Source organism: Anoplophora glabripennis, unplaced genomic scaffold (genome assembly GCF_000390285.2).
Source record: "Anoplophora glabripennis isolate ALB-LARVAE unplaced genomic scaffold, Agla_2.0 scaffold190, whole genome shotgun sequence".
NCBI classification, from domain to species: Eukaryota; Metazoa; Arthropoda; class Insecta; order Coleoptera; family Cerambycidae; genus Anoplophora; species Anoplophora glabripennis.
The window spans coordinates 295,677-316,420 of record NW_019416301.1 but is presented as its reverse complement, the minus strand read 5'-3'; the positions used below and the strand labels follow the sequence as shown (position 1 = coordinate 316,420).

General features: G+C 30.1%; 1 protein-coding gene across 2 annotated transcripts in view; it reads right to left on the bottom strand.

Moving 5' to 3' along the window:
* Positions 1–20,744, bottom strand: part of LOC108907287 (UNC93-like protein) — a 146,820-nt gene that overhangs the window by 93,593 nt on the left and 32,483 nt on the right. The window contains exon 1 of one of the 2 annotated variants that reach the window (XM_018710898.2): positions 3,417–3,582. The exons of the other annotated variant lie outside the window; for it this stretch is intronic. The gene's annotated coding sequence lies outside the window, so the exon portion shown is untranslated. Of the gene's footprint in view, positions 1–3,416; positions 3,583–20,744 lie in introns of those variants that run through there. 2 annotated transcript variants of the gene reach the window in all.

The following is a 20,744-nucleotide window of genomic DNA, read 5'->3' as shown; positions in this document are numbered from 1 at the left end:
ATTTTTATTTTTCTGTTCGGTCACAGAACATCGTCCTTGGAAACCTGACAAATTACGTAATATCCAATAATTTTGTTATTTTCTTTCTATAGTCCTTTGAAGTGTAAACAGATTTGTTCATGTTAATTTTATGGTAAATAGTATTAATATATTCTGATCTAAATGAGATATCTGTTTTAAAAATATTCATTAGTGACAAATTATTCTGTGCTAATAGCTATAGGGAATCCACGTGACATTTAAAGCAATCACAATGGGTCAATACGAAATTTACTCAAATAGTCAAATTACAATTCAATATCACTGTTTCAAGTGACAATTGCTGTTTATAATTTATGTTTTTGCTACAAAAAACATAACACCAACGTATTGACACCTACATTTAAAATCTGTATCATTTCCAAATATAGCTATACTTTATGTGAATTTGAGTCACTCGGTATATTATTTGCATACTGTCGCAGTTCGGCATCTGTCATATTTACTTTGTGTAAAAACTGTTACAATTAGTTTGTGCTATAATATAATTTGACCTTGATAATATACTTTAACAGTAAAAGATTATAATATTTTGATATTCCTAATTAGATTATGATAATTATAATAATTAATGTTCCCCTGTCAATTACTCGATTTACTTTATAGTTGACGACTAAAATTCAGAAAGAGAAATGTGTATTATAAAATTAAATTGCAATTTGTCATATGAATTTAGCTTTTTAAAGATTGTGATATTGGAAATTATCAAAATTAAGTATTGAAATCAAATGGTCAGCTGCTTTAAAACTAATTGATTATCGTGGAGTGGAAAAACTTAGAAAAATAATTCTAAACACTAAATTGATAAAATGTTTTAATTACCTACATTTTTACAATAATATTTTCATAGAACTAAAAATAGCAAAAAGTTAAAGTCAATATCTATAGACGTTGTCAGGTGCAAGAATTGAAAGTTGTTTATTTAAATTCATCATTTACTATACAACTTGTTTCTTTTATTTGTATGGATCTTACAATCGTACCACTTGCGAATTATATAAATTATTAATACGATATCACAAATTTGCAGGCTTATGTATTTTTTATGTTTATGATAATTGCATATTCATTTACAGCCATGGATACATAGAAGATGTATACATATAGCTTCAAAGAAATCATTGATTTTGCATAAATCACTAGTTAAATTTTGTCATGAAATGGGTAAGATATAATTATTAACGTATTAAACTATTCGCCATACGTAAGATAGCTTTGTTAATAATTTTCATAAATACCTACTAGGACTTCCAAAAACTTTATTATTATAGACAGTATAACCAGTAACCACACAATTATTGCTGTACTGTTACATACATAAAGTAACGAAATATACAAGTTTATATTTGACCATAGAATTATACAGAAAAAATCTTAAATAATTTGAGATAAGAACATGTTTAGTGTGCTTATAAAATATGGTGTCAAATTGCAACAAGAGAATCATTTAACCAAAAAGTTCATGAGTATAAAAACGTTTAGAAGAATAATTGCAAAATAAGCCAATGGATCCAAATTAAAATCGACATGGGTTTTTATACAGTAGACTTCTCTCATGACTTCCCTATTTGATATACTGGGTATTCAGAAATTAAGAAAATGTGAAATAGTCAGATAACTCAGTTGCTCTATTTTTGCCTATACGAAAAAACTTAGCAGTACAAATTATTTGCAATTAAAAAATAGGAACATATATCAATTTTGGTCTATATATTCATAGTTTTACTTTTAATAACAGACTTTGGAAATAAGATTAATAGAAATATACAGGGTATCTCACTAAGGTCGGCGAGGTACGATATTAGGGAAAGTATAGGCCCCAGAGCTTTTGATTAATAAGTCGACCAAGAGAAATCGCTAGAATAGTTAAGTTCGTAGCCCGGCCGCTAGAGGGCGCAATCTATATACCAAAACATAGAGTTGAATTTTATTCAGAAATGTTCCCTATTCAAGAATATTAAATATTACAAATATGTATGAATAGTCGGATTCATTGCACATAACTTTTGTTGCCTATTGACATTTTGTTCTATCTCCCGACAGAAAGGATGGGGGAAGCCCCTAATGTCTAATCAGAAAAATGCATTTTTTAAGGATTGTCTCATCAAAACTCCATAATGTTATACCTCATTGGAAAGGTCTTTTCATGCTTTATCTCGTGGTAAATACGTATTGTCATTTACCTCAATATACCGTTTTACAAAGAATGCTGTTTTATGGACTTTTCTCAAAAGTTTTAAATGCTATAGTTTTCTTTAGGTACATAAATGAATTCAGCACAAATAATTGATGAACATATAAGTTTAAAATTTCTAACGAATGTGTTGTTTATTTATTGGCGCTATTTATCCAAGTTTAGGTAGTTTCACGTTTTCTTCAAAAAGTGAAATAGCAGGATAAAACTTTTTAATAGGTTAGTTTGAAGAGCATGCAACAGTTACATTTTGGCGCCAAAAGGGGATTGGTATCTTTTTTGTTATCAATTTATTTGCAAATTAGTATGCAAAAAATAAATAATGATAATGAATTGAGGAACACGACGCTAACGAAAAGACATTTAATTAACAAAATAAAATGCGTTTATAAAAGAACCTCTCCTCCCGTTCCCGTTGAACTTTGCCACCTGGCAGTTCCGATTTAATCACTGTGGATTTTTATTTATGAAATATTTGAAACGATAAACGTACGTAGGTTTAAAATAAAGGTAAACTTGAAATTTGTTGCTACTTTTTAGTAGCGCTCAACATTTTAATTCAAATAAAAATTTAAAGTAAAACCACCTCGCACTATTTTATATTTTATTATTTTTTATACATTCTGTACATCAAAATTTAAATTTATTTGAAATGTGATTATTTTGACAAATGGAAATTTTTGACAAAAACGACTCTTCTCCAAAAAATTAATTAAAATTAAAACCGTTTTTCTTACTCGAGTTGAAATCTGTGGACATACCGTACTATTATTTATCGCATTATTTGTGTAATAAGGACGACATCATCGTATGGTATTGATTGTGGTGTTAACTATGTTGAAATTGATGAAGTTTTTTTTGTGTGATAATGATAATCTAGAAGTTTGTAGGTCATCTCTATAAAAGGTTAAATTGTAAATCATTGTGTATTTGCTAGATAAAAATTCAGTTTTATTCAAATTTGTCTAGAATAGTGTTAGTTGTTAGATATTTAAACAATTCGTTTTTATTAAAAGAGATTTACCAAATTTATTATCATAAAATAATTTATTTTATATACTGATCTCCAAATAAAATATCAACAATTACATAAATCACATATTAAAGTTATAACACGCTATAATATATATTCGGTAATTAAATAAAAAAAATAATAGTAATAAGTAAAAAAATATATATTCACCCTTTAATTTTTCAATCCAGATGGCACCTCACAATATTACTGACAATTTTGTCTCCCACACCGACCCGGTACTTGGCTAAACTGCATAAAAAAGAACACATACAATACACACTACACAGTTCCAAGGATTGTTTCAGTTGCCCTTCTATTACACACCCAAGAGCAAGAATACTAACAGCGCGATTTGCCCAAACTAACTTATGCAGTGAGCGGTCAGCAGAATCGTGATTTCAGGGATATCCCACGATGGAATTGTGGACAATTTTAAAAAATTTAATTTCCATAATGAAGCAGAAGACCACCCAGCAGCATTAGTACATATAAACAAACCAGTTCGGAGTTCTTGAATGGTCATAAAAATGTATAAAAATTGTACGTTTTGTGCTGATTAGTATTATTTAATTCTTGCTATCTATGGAAAATAATTTAAATTATTTTTAGAACAGTTATATTCTAGCAGGGAGATACTTTTACTATATCATAAACTGAAGCAATAAAGGCTATACAAAATTGGTTTATGAAAAATAAAATCTGTTAAATCCAAAAGAAATGATATGCAGATAATTAAATGAAAACAAAAGAAAATTGCAAATTTTGGTATTTATTTAATTTAACACATTGACGAACGTAATATACAATCATCTTGCAAATTATATCATTAGTGCTATTATTATTGTGAAACATATAATAAATTATTATAATATTAATGTATTCAAAAATATATATTTACCTACTTATCTACACATACATTTGTACTTGTGATAATTAAATGTCTATACAGACCATTTATTTATTTATATTTAGTTGTTTACATGATAATTTTAAATAAACATACACAAAAGTGTCTGAGTGGATAAGTATTATTTGTTAACTGCTAAATATTTATTTTGTTAAGATCTGACAAGAGTACTAATTTGTGAATTTTGCTACTTCTCAAAAAATTAAAACGATTTAATAAATGTACTTTTATAGCTCAATTAGTTATTGATTATGATTTGTTAACGTATAAAAAGCGGTACTTTTCTTTAAATATACTGGGGCTACGAAAGTATTGTCAACGAAATAACTCACTTGCTATTATTAGAGATCGGAAATGTTAGAGCGGCTGCAATGTGGTTCAGGTATGGCTGTAGGCCGGGTTCTCTTTTATATAATTTTATTCAAACAAAAAGTGACACAACCGTTGATTTTTTATAACTGCACTCTTTACATTATAAGAATATACAGGGTGAGTTTTTTTTCGATGTTTAGTGTAGGGATCTGGGAAAGTTTAAATGAGGAATGATATGCAGTTTTATGATCCTTATTAAATTTACTTCTATTTTCTGAAAAAACGTCATGGCTGAATCGATATTTGTAAAAATTCGAATTTGGTCAATTCCTTCAGATGCGTGTAGCTCCGTTGCTATTTATTTTACAAAAAAATGTTAAATTACAAAGTTTCAGGTTTTTGCAGTGTTAATAAGACAGTGTGATCAAATTGTTCGTGTGCACTTTCGTTTACAAGTTATAACATAAACTTCAAGCTTTTTAAATGTAAACACGCTAAATTTTGATTGAAAAATTGAAGATGCATCGAGTTGCAACAAAATTTGTTCCTCGTTTGATGCCCGAACAACAGAAAGAAAATCTTGTGGACGTTTCAGAATTACAACACGAGAACGTGAAAAACATAACAGTGTCTGTACATAAATATTATAGTACCCATGTGTAGTTCCACAACACTAACTGCCCCCAACAAACTATTTAATGTACCAAAAGATGAGAAAATGAGGAGGAAATCATGCAAACAAATTATCAGATTGCTCTTAGATAAAACCAGCTTCTGTAGCCATAGAATGTACAGTTTTTAAATTAACAATATTGTGTTAAAAGTAAATAATATAAAATCTATCCGGCGCACGTAGTTTGCATAAACACAAATGAGTAAGAGTACTTTGAAAAAGATAAATATCAATAATATATAAAATGGACAATAGAGTTTAAAAAAATAATGTTCGGCTATTTCTGAACAGACCTAGTAAAAGGTAACGCCTTTAGATCTATTCATTGCATTTTCAATAATTGAATGTTGTAAATATTCTCAATGTGACTGAACAATTGATGCATATTTTAGTTTGCACGTCACAAATATTTACATTCTTTACACGTCCTAAAAGTCTTTAACTATTCTCCAAAATAAAGTCTAAATTTTTAAAAACAGCGTTGTTCACATTTCACTGAACCGTTTCAAAAACAGCTTAAATAAAGATACAGAAAAAAATTATCAAATCGCATAAAAAGATAAAATGCATAATTTTGTGGAATTAAAAACATGTGGGTACTTTTGGATATTTCCGTATTTCACTTTGTAAAATAAGAGTGTACTTAAACTAAGAGTACTTAAAAATTTCATGAAAGTACAATTATTATACCAAATTTTAAATAATATCGTTCAAATAAAAATAAAATGCGTAATGTTAGGCGATCTTCCCCAATCAAGAAAAGTAAGACAAATAACAATAATTAAAATACACTGAGCTCGTAAAGCTTGGAATAAATTCGATAATTCGTTATTGAAGGGTTTTAACTGGAAATCCTTGCACACGTCAACTTTAGTTTATAAAATGTCACTTTTTTCAGCCATCGACTTTTTTTGTTTTGTTTGTTTTTGAGCTATGACGTCATCGGCAATTTTTTTAAATGGCAACCCATATTTTTTTCCACGGATTTCCATAGAGCACATTTTTCTGAGTACGAATATGTCAAAAACGTATGACCTTCAAGATGGAGGTTTTCGAGATATTCGGTTCCAAAGTTTCAAGAATACATTATACAAGCGATGACAAAATACTAATCATTTATCAAGTAAGCGCTGGAAAAATTACAGGTTTGATAGTTGTCAGAACTTTGAAGTTTGCCCTCGCAAGTTTGTGTTTTATTTTAAGTTGATTAATCATTATTCTATCGTATTATTCATTTCATTTGAAAATGGTCCGTCGTTGAAGTGAAAGAAAAATAATCGAAACACAACAAAAAAAAAGTCGATGGCTGAGAAAAGTGACATTTTACAAACTAAAGTTGACGCGTCCGAGGATTTCCTGTCAAAACCCTTCAATAACGATTTATCGAATTTATTCCAAACTTTACGAGCTCAGTGTAAGATGATATTGCATAGTTCTGTATCTCAGAAACGAATCGTTTTCGGCCACGTTCATATAAACTTTTCTTCTCAGGTATTCGATCAGAGAATTATCTGTATATTTTTTTCTGTGAAATATTGCAACATCCTGTATTTTCTTTAGAAATGAAGTCAATTTTCATATTTCCATGTAAATAGACATCTTGCTTGGGTTTCGTATATTCGGACCCATATTTATATGAATATTTTTCTCATTTCATTTGAAAGTTGCCTACAGAATTTTATAATGCTGTTTCTACTACATATGGTACAGTTTTATGTTCTGAATAAAAAAGTAATACAATATTTTCGTAAAAATTTAGAGAAAGAATTATTGGAAAATGTTTTAATCCTGGAAGGATTCGGCTTCGATCTAATGTCAGTTCGTCCTAAAAGTTATATCTTCTTAACTTCTGACCTTTTATTTCACAGTCCTAAAGTACACTGTTTTCGAGAAAATGTGGTAAAATGCACCATTTTATAAATAAAATTGACGCTATACATCAAAGGTTTTTTTAGTTTAGCACCTTGTGCGATAGAAAAAAAATATTCATTCAAAGTTTTGATATATTTTGGACGAATCTATAATCCCGTAAATTTTTATGTAATCACATCGGAATACTCTGTACAACTATTACAAACGTTCAGTGTACGAAACTGGGCTAGTAATTGTGTAATATTTAAAAATAATGGTCGATTATTTTTAACAATAATGACATTGCCTTATTTAATACAACTTTGAAATGAAACCTGACCAATTTAACCAAGTATATCATTCTGATGTATGTATAAGGAATGAGAACGCATATAACTCTTGCTTAAAGAACTGCACTTTTCAGTAGAACTGCAGACAGTTAATTTACGTGCTAGCTGAAGGGTATCGTTGTCCTTTATGATACCACATTTCACAGGAAGTCGGGTAGCGCAATTTTTTATATCAAAACTTGACAACAAAACACAAATTATCCATTTATTTCAACTGCGACAGCAATTTGCTTACAGCGTCACTATTAAAACTACAATCGAGGCAATAAATTTCCAATCAACGTGGAGATTATTTGTTATTTATTTTTTTTAAGGATGAAACATCACGAATTTCGAGGCAACAGAGGAGGGAGATAAACAATTTATCTTAAATCTATTACTGTAAATGACGGACCAAGTAACCATTAAAAATAAGGAAGATAAACACAGTGAAATGTGGGCGAAGAAGATAAAATTAAAAAGGCAAATACCTGAACAAAAATTTTTAGTTTAAATTTGTTACAGTAAAACTCACAATAATTTTTTAATATATTAATGATGATTATCTGATACTCACAAGGAAGGAAGAGTGTAGCGATCCACTCAAAACAGGGGATTATTATTACGTCAATTGACCAGGAACTCATTCATTCTCTTATTGCCCTTTAAACATATCCGTGTCAAATGTTTCCTTCATATGTCAACCACATGATATGGGAATAAGTCTGGACTATATGCTTGTTCTGCAAATGGTATGGCTATATACGCAATATATGTTTCAGTAATCTAAATGTTTACTGTTGATGTTTCTTCTTGATCAGTACTAATGGTTTTAGTTTTCCGTCCACCTTCCCATTCTTTCTTGAACTGTTTTTGTGTTTTATATCTTTCTTTATTTAATAAGGAATTTTTGATGACGCGTTTTGCAACAGTTGAAATAATTATTATTTACTTATTTTTCATGCTATTCATTAATAAAACCATAAAAAAGCCTTGAAGAAGAAAACCCATGCTCTCAACTGCACAGAGGTGCCGTTACTTGATTGTGAAGTAATATTCTCCTTTATATTTTTTGTTTCTCGCAATATCACCAGTTAGAAGTTAGATATGGGGTCAAATAAATTATGCATACCTAGAGTGCTGGTATCGAAGAACAATATTTGGCTTCTTTTGATAAGATTAAAAATATATTTTTGAATTTGAATTTAAAATAGAATACAAAAGAAACAAAGTAAGTCACCTATACAGAGTGAATCAGAACTTATAAAAAAAAAATTAAATCTTACAAATACAATTTTGCAAAAAAAAATCAAAAAGGGTAGTTCGAAAATTATTTAAAAGTACACTTCTGCAAGGTACTGGAAACTGGTCCACTGTAAAACCTGACTGCGCGGGGCAAAGCATGCAGTCGACGGACGGCACGACGGCAAAGTGTAATAAAAATGAATGGACAAAAAATTGAAAGATTTTCTTTCCCAAGGAAAGAAATAAATAAAATTTTCTAACAACTATTTTATATCAACAAATTCAACTGCTTTTGCCGTTATTGTTATTATTAATTAATAAAATTAATTTGTGGCTTTAATTAATAAAATAATATAACATACCTGAAGTTACAACAACTGTTCAAAATTTTGTGTAAACACATTTGGGCCCGTCTTACCCGGCTTCTACGAAGTAACACAAATGATGTCTTGCTTCACCATAACACAAATGTTGTGTTGTTTCACCATAAATTAAAACGATATCCATCAACTCCGAGTTGTTATACACCTAAGCCATTTTTGACACTTGAAAAACTAATGTATACATTATCTCAAAAACGTTAATACTAAAATCGGATTTCAGTATTCGGAATCGCCTGGGGCCACGTGTAGAGAGAGCGGGTGACACTAGAGACTACAGTAGCCCAGCGATGTAAGGGTAGAAAATACTACAACTTTAATAATTTTTTTCTTGGAAACTATAAGGAACAAAAATTTGTTTTACTATATTGACTCAATTTTTCATGGCGCATCTATTCCCAATTTTTGTTGGATATACACATAAAACACTCAAATTTATGTTAAACTACAGAGAATATAGCTGAGAGATACGCTATATTGTCTTTGGTTAAACTATNAATAAAATTAATTTGTGGCTTTAATTAATAAAATAATATACCATACCTGAAGTTACAACAACTGTGCAAAATTTTGTGTCCGTCTTACCCGGCTTCTACGAACTAACACAAATTATGTCTTGCTTCACCATAACACAAATGTTGCGTTGTTTCACCATAAATTAAAACGATATCCATCAACTCCGAGTTGTTATACACGTAAGCCATTTTTGACACTTGAAAAACTAATGTAAACACTATCTCAAAAACGTTAATACTAAAATCGGATTTCAGTATTCGGAATCGCCTGGGGCCACGTGTAGAGAGAGCGGATGACACCAGAGACTACAGTAGCCCAGCGATGTAAGGGTAGAAAATACTACAACAGTACTACAATAATTTTTTTACTATATTGACTCAATTTTTCATGGCGCATCTATTCCCAATTTTTGTTGGATATACACATAAAACACTCAAATTTATGTTAAACTACAGAGAATATAGCTGAGAGATACGCTATATTGTCTTTGGTTAAACTATGATGATGGATGAGTTATAGAAGTAAAAAGATAATATTAAAGTTACTTGTGCAGCAACTGTTTCCAACCAGGTCGATATAATCAGATTGGTATTAAACGAAGTAAATATTTAACTTATTTACTTTTACATAGGCACTTTTAGTTACTTTGTTAAATTGAATGATTTTCATTAGGAATTTCATTCTACTTCCCAAAAATAATAATACATGTATCTTATTTTTATGTGAAGCCTATTTTCTAAAAAAAGTAAAAATATTTCTGAAGGTGAAACTCAACTTTTTGCTGTCCAGTTATGTGTAAAAATTAATAAAAAGTTGAATATCCTTCTGTGTCACTGTGTAATTACCAGTACGTCACTGTTAGTGCCTTACTGCAGCGGCAACCCATACAATAGTATGAGCTCTCAAGGTTGCTTCAACTTACCAATCCATATTTCTTTCAGGGGATTTTTTTTAGTTTAAAGCTGTTGACCCTGCAGGGATTCAAAACACAATTACTGACACTAAATGGAATGTTGATTGATTCTCGGGCTTTCATAAAAACAATTTCCATGACAGCTTTAAAGAATATAATTTAAAATGGAAGATATTTATCAAAGATTATTTTAAAACCTGCCATACACGCGTAGGACTAATTCTTGTGGTATTAGTCCTCTATCTAATAATTAAAGAAGTGAGAATTTAACAATGGCTTAATATGGATTAATTCTGATAGACAAGGCGAAAACCTCGCATTCGGGGAGAAATTTTCCGACTCGATTTTTTTGCATATTCAGATTCGTGAGATGTTTCTTAACATGAATCAAGATGATGCCGGCCGGAAATCTAGTGCCCATTTGTTTAAACAAACTTTTTTAAACAAATTGTAAAAATTGTTTTTTTTTAATTTTTAACAATATCCATACACGAATAATGGCTGGGAACTCCTACCATATATCTTATAATCTCTTCTGTGCTATAAAAACTTGTAGAATTTCCCCAAAAACAGAGACCATATCTGAGACGAGATGCAACTTGTACATGATATAAGCAAAGACGTTGTTCAATATTTAATATCGGCCTTAAATTGCGAAATAAATAAGTAAGAGAGGATATCTTATTAGTTAATAACTTACAGTGCATTTTCCAATTCAGATTTTTGTCTATGTTCAGTCCTAAAAATTTTATTACCTCAACATCAGTAGCTAAGTTATCATTTGCTACAGTAAAAACCAACATATCACAATATTTCTGCGAGCTATGAAATCATAATATTTGTTTTATTAGTATTAAGGTACAAATTATTCTCGGAGAACCATTTTGTTAGATCTTTTAATAAGATAATACAATTTGTCTCCAAATCCTTATCGTTTGTGTTTGATGTAATTAAAGATGTGTCATCCGCATACATGGTAAAATTTGTGCTTGGTGAGATAGCATGTAAATCGTTGACATATATTAAAAACCGCACCGGTCCTAGTATCGAGCCTTGCGGTACACCCATCTTTACAGGATATTGCACCGAACAAATATTTTCTACTGAGACATATTGGGTTCTGCTCTCCATGAAAGTTTGCAACCAATTAAGAGGTAAGCTTCTGATACCACAAGAAATCAGCTTATACATCAGCTTCTGATGGTCGACACAATCGAGTGCCTTACTTAGATCGCAGAAGATACCGACCGGACATTCACCAAGTTCTATGAAATTATAAACCTTTTCTAAAAACGCATCGATAGCTGTGCTCGTAGACATACCACTACGAAATCCGTGTTGGTTCTTGGTTAAAATATTAAATTTATCCAAAAAATATTTTTGAAGATACGGCAGGACCTGTTGCAGGTCAGGAAATATAAATTCATAAATTGAGTCTTCTGGTTTTCGCCAGTTTTTTTATACGTGTGTTGTGCACTGTTTAATACTTATTACTTTATGTTCATTAACAATTATTTTAAACATTTTTATACATGTACAAGTATGTATACATACATTATTGTTTATAATTTTTGAGTAAAAGAACGTATTGTTCATTATTTAACTTTCCCTATGACCATATGCACCAATAACAGGTGTTGAGTGCCGCTTTGTTGAACAAATTTATTACTGATAAAGCTGTGATGCTGACCTCAGTGCATAATTTATCACTCCATGCTTTTACCGAGCAAGAACAATCTTTTGAATCACTAAACTGAAACATTAACTTAAATTTTATATAAAAAATAAAAAATCAAACATTTAAACAAAGGGCGCAGCTTAAATAATTAATTAATTCAGGACTCATTGTTTTCCTTTACTTTCATCAACATCTTTTCTATTCCAAAAAATATATCTCTGCTTTGTTTTCTTGAATAGTTTTTACATGTTAATAATTTTATATTTACTTATGGGTAAATTTGTTTTTTTTAATCAATATGTGGTGTATTGTAGACAATTTAATTTGTTCTTCTTAATAAATAATGCGTACGCCTATGTTCCGCGGCTCAGTTTTGACAGCCTTACTAATCATCGTAAAAATCAAAAAGCATATCAAATTTAAACACATAAACCATAATGAAATTATTTACTTTGTAAAAAATATGATATTAGTTATGAGATATTTTTTTTTCTCTCTCTCACACCAATATTAAGCAATACATATATGTTGCTTGGGGATATTGGTCAAAATGGTAATTCTTCTATTTTCCCAATGATTTTTATTTACACCTACACAATGAAAGAGAAATCCAAATATCTAAAAAATAAACAAAAAAGATATAAAATTCAAACACTACATTTAAAGTACGTGGTACGTCCACAAGGTGTATGTGTAAACAATATATTCCAGACCTTTAAATCTTAAAATAGCAAGTAAAAGTTCAGTAAAAAAAAGAATATTTCAAATCGTTCTTTAAAGTAAGTTAAGAAACAAAACTAAAAAAAAAAAACACTTGTGGCGCAGATTAGTTTACGGAACGTCATGTATGGTAGTGTCTATTACGAAATAATAATTATCTAGCTTTTCCAGTGTGGGATGTTTCTGGTTAGGCAAAACTAATTTTATAGTCACCCCTATTTGTTAAATTTTGCAATATAATATATTCACTTTTAAAAATTTTTGTATTACTAGGGAGCTAAATAATATTTTTTGTGTAAATTGGATTATATCTTGGATTGAAAAAAAAAAAGAAATTAATATGTGTGTTAATTGTTACTACGTAATTAAATTCTAAAATGGTCAACGTCAGTAAAACCACAGATCGTAAATTTTAAACTTTCTGCTTCAGCTACTATATCCAGTATCATAAATAAAGCCACTAGCAGTCCTTGTACGTGTTTCAATAGAAAAATTTATAAAAGCTGCAGGAATTCACATGTTTCATTTATATCGCATGCACCTAATGTAGACTAATTCATTATGGGCATTCTATTATTATTTTTTAATGTCTTAAATTGTTGTATATGGTAACACAGCCACACAAAAAAAGACATGAGTACATGGTTTTGTGTATTTTTTGAAGCTGAATCCGAATCCGCAGCCCAAAAACGTATTTAGTAAAACGCTAAAATATCCCTTAAAATAGGGTGAAATAGTGAGGATAAGGTATAGCTTTATAATAAAAAGCAACAATTTCTAAATGCCTTGAGGCAACATTTTAAAATAATAAATCGAGCATTGAAAACAAATGCATGTAAATTAAATCCACACCCACACCTACGAAGGGGCTAATTCCACTCCTAAGATCAAATACCATGCCTTGTATTTTATATTACAAAATATATAAATGTAAGTTGATAGTCAACAAAACCAAAAAACATTATATAACTTATCCTTCAAAGGGTTGAGAACCACCTATAGACCAGATACCCCTTACTTATCCCTTTAAGTCACATATGTTTCTATTCAGTATTTTTGCCTGAATTTCGTTACCGCGGATTTTTGGGGTCGCTGATTACGAATCTGAAGTTCGAACCGAAAATTCTTAAATAAAAGATGGCGGATTCGATATGACAGATGTAAAAATTGGAAAAGCATTCAAAATTTGAAGATTGTAACTGAAACTTGATACTCGGTGGTTTTAATTCGGAAATTCTTAAATCCAAAATGATAAACCCATTAAAGCGAATTGAAAAGTAGGTACCATAGAAATTGGTATTTACCACCCAATGAAATGCATCATAAACTTTTAAAAAATTGAGTCATTTGTGTAAAAATAGTCTAAAATTGAGAAAAAAAATAATATAAATTCGATTTCCAGTGTGCTGTCTCTTTCAAATGCTCTTAACAATCCCAGCAGGGAATGATAACATCACACTGAAAGAAATGGGCTTATTAAACTGTTTATCTAGAATAATGTGTATAGCGCATATTAAAACTTTTATAACCAATATACAACTTTTATTAAAAAAAAGCAATCATCTCCATACTCATTATTCAATCAGTTTAACTGGAAGGTGCTTAATACACCTTATGCATCTATGAAATAAAGGTTATAATGAATTACTTATACATTATTAGGTGTTATAGACTTTATATTCCAGTTGTATAGTAGGGAAGATTTGTTGTATAAAGACCAGTATCCGAATTTGTATATAACAATTGTATTAACAGAATTATTCGTTCTTATACTGAATATGTTTCCGTTTTTAACGTGTAAAACGCATCTTATAATGGTTAAGTGATCGTCACCTCTCGGTGCATAATCGGTTATGATCGTTGTTAAGTTATATTCATAGTCTTGTAATAATAATCATATGTCAGACCCGAGAGCGAAGTGCGCCGACTCAATAAGAAACCTGGCTATTCCAGCCGCTGATTTAGGGTTCGCCGCACGAGCTCATCCCTTCTAAGATTTCAGTAGCATGCTATGCATGAAGCAGAACGGTACTCAACTATCTTATACAGTCCACTTTTATTGTCCATACATGTTCAATCATTGTCAAAATAAACACACAAAACCACAACGTCTTTATTATCTTTACTCAAGAAGAGAAAATACAACAATCGTAAAATTTCCGACAGTCCGCTGTGCATCGACTTACACACGTCTAGTTTGATGAAAATGGACAGTATATGCACATGTTTTGTGGGATACATGATCATATCGCGTTGTGTGAAATGGAAAATTATTATGTAAGTATCTAACTGTTTTATGGCTTGTAATTGTTTTGTTTTTTCAAATGTAAATCTTGTCTAAATCTTAAAAATTATTATTTTGTAGGTCCTATTAGAAATCGCTGATGTTAAGTTTTACATAAGATGGAGGAACAGAAGGTTAACGGTGACAAAGAAGAGCATGGGTATAAAGTCAATCAACCAGAGGAAATAAAATTATATGGAAAGAAGCTCAACCTTTCTGGGGATGCTTCATTCTTAAGGTGGAAGAGTTATAGTGCAAATTCTCATGTAATACAAGAAAATACGGGTGCATCGTTGCTAAGAAAATAAACTGGACAGTTTTGGGAGCGATTTGTCATCATTTTTAATGCTTAAAAGTATGTTTTATGTATGTTTACATTAGAACCTTAGCTTGTAATTACAGTTATCCAATAAAATTTCTGAAAACTTAATGACATATGTTTTTAACTCATACAGAGTATACAACAGTTTAATACATTTATTATTATAAAACTTATAACCAGTACTAGATGTTCTAATAACGATATGGAACACTTTAATAACAGTTATTGCTATTATTTCGTAAAGGGTATAAAAAACGTTGTATACTAGTTATACAATAATTTAATAAAGAATAAGGTTTATAGTCACTATACAACTGTGCTAGCAATACGCGTTTTATATCCAATATTCACCTGTTTAACTGTCACATATATTATACAATGGTCTTATAATGGTATATAGAATTCTAATAAAGAATAAAACGCATTTCTTTCAGTGCATAAACTTAAATGGGAAATATAAGCGCACAAAATGATTAAGATTTTAGAACTAAAAATATAAATTTGATCATTCAAGAAGCGAATTGTCTCAACTAAATTCTCACTGGTAGTTACAGGAATGACAAACAACGCCCCCTATAATTATATATGTATATGTCGTACGAGTAAGACTTTAAAAAATTGGTAGTTAAATCTAAGTTTCTATCTAAAATGTTTCACGTGTGGCATGTTGTTCATACTACTCTCCACAAACCTTATATCCTGGTACCCAATCATGAAAAAGAAACAGAATATAGGGAGATATATCCTATTTAAAGTGCTACAACTTTCTTATTTAGTGTAATTTTATGAACATAAAAATAAAGAATGGTTAAGCAAATTTGTGTACAAAACATATCTTCCATTGAATATCGGACTAGTGTAATCTCTTTTTAACTTAACATATATAAACAAATGGAGTTGGAAACAGGTCTGTTATAAAAATATATTTTAAGGTTCTAAAATTAGTAGGCTGATATATTACAATGTGAGATGTTATTACTCAAAACATCAAATTAAAATAAACCAATTATATAAAATTATTTCTGCGTATTAACATTTGAGGAAATTAAAATCGTCGGGTTTTTCAGGTTAGCTTGACGTAATTACATTACATTAAAAACTCGTAAAATTGTATTTGCATATTTATAACAAGACTTATTGTGAATACTAAAAAAGAGAAAATCAATATTTCAGTATAGACATATTACATCAAATTCATAATGGAACGAATTTAAACACTAGAGATGAATATAATTAAATATGATGCTTTTATTATGTTTTAAATCTATATAAAATTTGAAAGTTTTTCACATAAACAGCGTTAATGTAAAAATACTCAACGTCATATATCTATATTATTAATTTTTTCCGGATTTAAATAAGCAGAAAGTTAACTCAAATAAAAAAAAAAATAGTTCTATACAAAATTATTCTCCAGATTTATTACATTCGAAATTTTACTCGTTCTTATATTCAGTTTCAATTCAATAGTGTTTTTCTATTCGTAGTAATCAGAAAAACAAAATTAAATTTTCAGTCTACTTTTTGTTTTGTGACTCCGGTATATCAACTTGATCGATACACTATGGAGACTTCAATAGCGACATAAATCTTTTCTATTCGTAAGTTGTACGATATTATTTTTCACTCTAAAGTTATTAGTACTTATACAACCACAAAAAATGTGAATTATAAAGACATAAAAATGTTTATTTGTCTTTTGGACAAAATGTGGTTTGATTGTCTAATACCAGTTGACAAACTACAGTTCTATTTCAATACATTTATTAATGGCTTACTATGTTCACGTATGTCATTACAAACTTAACGCTCCTTATATTAGAAAAATGCAATATATGGACAAACTGCCAATTGCAAGTCTGCATCTCAAATATCTAATATTCCGAGGTCCGAGAGTAAATCGTACATTCCAGGTTTGTACTTACTAAAAATAATAAATGAAAATGTAGGTACATTACAGAATATGTCGTAAATCAGAAACAAAGCACGCGTACGAAAACACTGTGGGTTAGGAAAAAACCAAAACTGTTTGGAAAATGCAGCTAGTTTTAATATTAGCCGCTATTTCTGTAGATGTTGAAAGTCTGTTTTTGTTTTTAGATTACATATATTAGATCATTAAGCACTTCAGTATGTTTAGTGAAATAAATGATTTCAATGAGTATTTTAAAACTTCCTTTTACCTTGAGAGCTGAAAGTAGTGCGAGTGCGAGTATAATATTTTCTCAAAAATCGTTACTTTTACGAAAAATTTGTAAGCGTAAAAAAAATTTTAAAATTAAGTTTCCTGTAATACTGGTAAAACTATTTTATAAATTGGCATACTGATAAAAATCGATATCATTTCAAGGGCGCCCTACCACTAGTCCGGCCCTTATTTTATTCATATTTTATCAATTAAAGATCACAATAAACGCAAATCATGTACCAAATTTGGTTTATGTCAAGGCGTTGCTGAAATATTATTCTTTTTCAAAATTTAACACTTCAGAGAATAATTTCTTCACCGGTACATATCAAATCGGCATATTTCAAGATACTTTACACGTGCCTGCTCTGTGTCGGTAGAGTTATGAAACACTCTGTATATATCTGTACATTACATTAGTACAATATAAATATCGTTTAAAGAGAAAGAGAAAATGTAAAAAGTGATTGTTGGACTTAAATCTGGTCTCTTAAACCAGAGATTGATACATCAGCCCGGTTTATTTTATACTGTCAGTTTTACTTTCTAATAAAAATTTTATAAACTTGATTTTCATTTCAATATGAAGTTTGCCTTTTTTAAATTGTAATAAACAAACGTTTTTATGTTTATACTAACAGCAAATGATGCCATCAAAAGGCAGCAGATATAAAAATATAACATTTTCTCAAACTCTATTAGGTTTAAAAGTTCGCCCCAGGTCATCAAAAAGGGAAGACAGCACCCTTGTTGCCATCGCCATCGATTCAGCTTACAGGGCATAAATATCAATTTTTAAGCTGTTACACCTCCGGCGGCGTTGTTTTTGCTTATTGGACAAAAGAAGCTGCGACAGCATGTGTAACATACAAGAGACAAAATGTAATATTGTTTTCCACAGTTATACCTTTTGTTAGGTTTATAACCTTAATGCGATACCCTAATGTGCGTTGGCTTTAGTACTAGACATATTTATTCTCTTGGGATGCGAACACATACATCTTATGAAAAATTGAAGTAGATATCTAGTTTGTAGATAGAATAAAGTATATGACAGATACATTTTGTAAGTATTCCTTATTTATTTTGAACACAAGTTGTCGGCAATAAAATTATATTTATTCACAATTACCATTCGGACATTTATCCACACATATGAACCGTTTAAAGTAATACCTTATCCACTAGTGGAATAAAGTAACTTTATTTCACTAGTAGTGCAACCCTTATTAGTGCAACCTAAAATAATTCAAAGTTCACTATACAGGTTCGGAAAGTCCCTATGGTACATCGGCCGTTACGTGAGAGCAATAAAGTAAGTCATAGAAATCTCTGCGATAGACAAGGATGGTTACATTGAAGACGTTTCATAATCTGAATAGTCAGTCCCACTTCTAACCCGAAACGGGCGGTGACTATTCAGATTATGAAACGTCTTCACTATAGCCATCCTTGTCTATCGCACGGATTTCTTTACTTTACTTTGTCGCTCTCATGTAAAGGCAGATGGACCATGTGGATTTTCCAGCCCCGTATACCTAATAACATGTAAAAGGTAAAGAGATATTACCTTAATCACTAAATATTCTTTATTGGAAGCCCCAGTCGAAAATTTTTCAATACGTGCTCTTTCGTTTTGTATCCTCTCGATTCACTCTTCAAATAAGCAGTAAGTTTGTTATAAATTTACAATATCTATATTTTTGTAGACCTTTGTAGCAGCCTTCAACATCGAATACTTCGACCACATAGATGAAATTACATATTTTTTCCTCAAATTTAAAAAATACGATGGCATAACTTCTCCATTTATTTTCATTACTCTTCGTTTTTCCCTTTCGGCGAACACTTTTTCGTAATGTTTCCTGGATTTCGCTGGCAATAAATGGAAAATTGTTTCTTGAGCTTTTTTAAAAACAGCCACAGGAACACAATTACGTTCTTGCATTTTTAACAAATTCGGATAGGACTGTTTATTAAATAATTGATAATAAATAACGTACCGTAGCAACCATTAGGTATAACAAAGTCTACCACGTTTCATTGAGTACTAGAAATATCAAGTCGTGTGAATATTTTTTAAATAAACTTCACTCCACAAATATAATGATGATGTGATTATGGATAAAACGTTGTATTGCATTCGTATTTTAATTGCTTTTTATCTACTTAAGAATATTACACATTCTTGCGTGTACAAAATGCTACTTAAAACATTTATACAATAAATAACTATTAATCTTCTATTTTAGATACATCAATTACTTTGTAAAGTTTATAAACCTTATCAGAGAAATATACTCGTGTCCAGTAATCTTTAATTTTATCTAAAAATGTCACTCTTGTTTAAAATCCATCTTGTATTCAAATGTACAAAATCGACTGAGTCGACATCTATAGGATGTCCTTTACAATTCGACAACAAAAAAAGTCTTTGATAATTACGATCTGTACCTTTGATATGACCTATATGTATTTTGAAATTTTGAGTAATTGGCAAAATGTAGGAAAAAATCGCCGAAAATCGAGTTAGTGAGCGCAAAAATATTTGTTCTAAACTTGATCAAGTAGGGTTTCTTATGTATCTTGATGTTCTGAATCCAAATCTGAAGTCTATTAAGCTGCATTCCCCAGATTTTGCAAAAGTCGCAAAATGTCGAAAAATCACCAAAAATAGCGAAAAATCGCCAAAAATCACGTTAGTAGGTTTCTTACGTATTTTGATATGCTAAATCCAAATCTGAAGCCTTAAAGCTCCGACCCCCCACATTTTGCAAAAATCGAAAAATAATAGCGAAAAATCACCAAAAATAGCGAATACCTAATCTACAAAAATCACAGTGAGCGCAAAAAAAATCGAAAATTTTTTTTCTGATCTCGATCAAGTGTCAAAACTATTAAAAAATCATATTAATGAGAGTGAGAAAATTTTGAAAGAGGTTTTCCAGATTAGATCAAGTATTCTCATAAATTTTGTATAGTCGAATTTGGTTCTAAGCATTTGGTTCGCGTCAGTCGAATTTATTTGGATGTAATTCATGTTCAAGAAATTTGTTTAAGATTATTTTGCGATATTCTGCGATATTTACAAAATTTTTGTGTAATGAGGGTTAGCAGACTTTGGATTCAAATTCGACTCGACAAAATTTATGAGAAAAAAAAACACTTGATCTCTTTC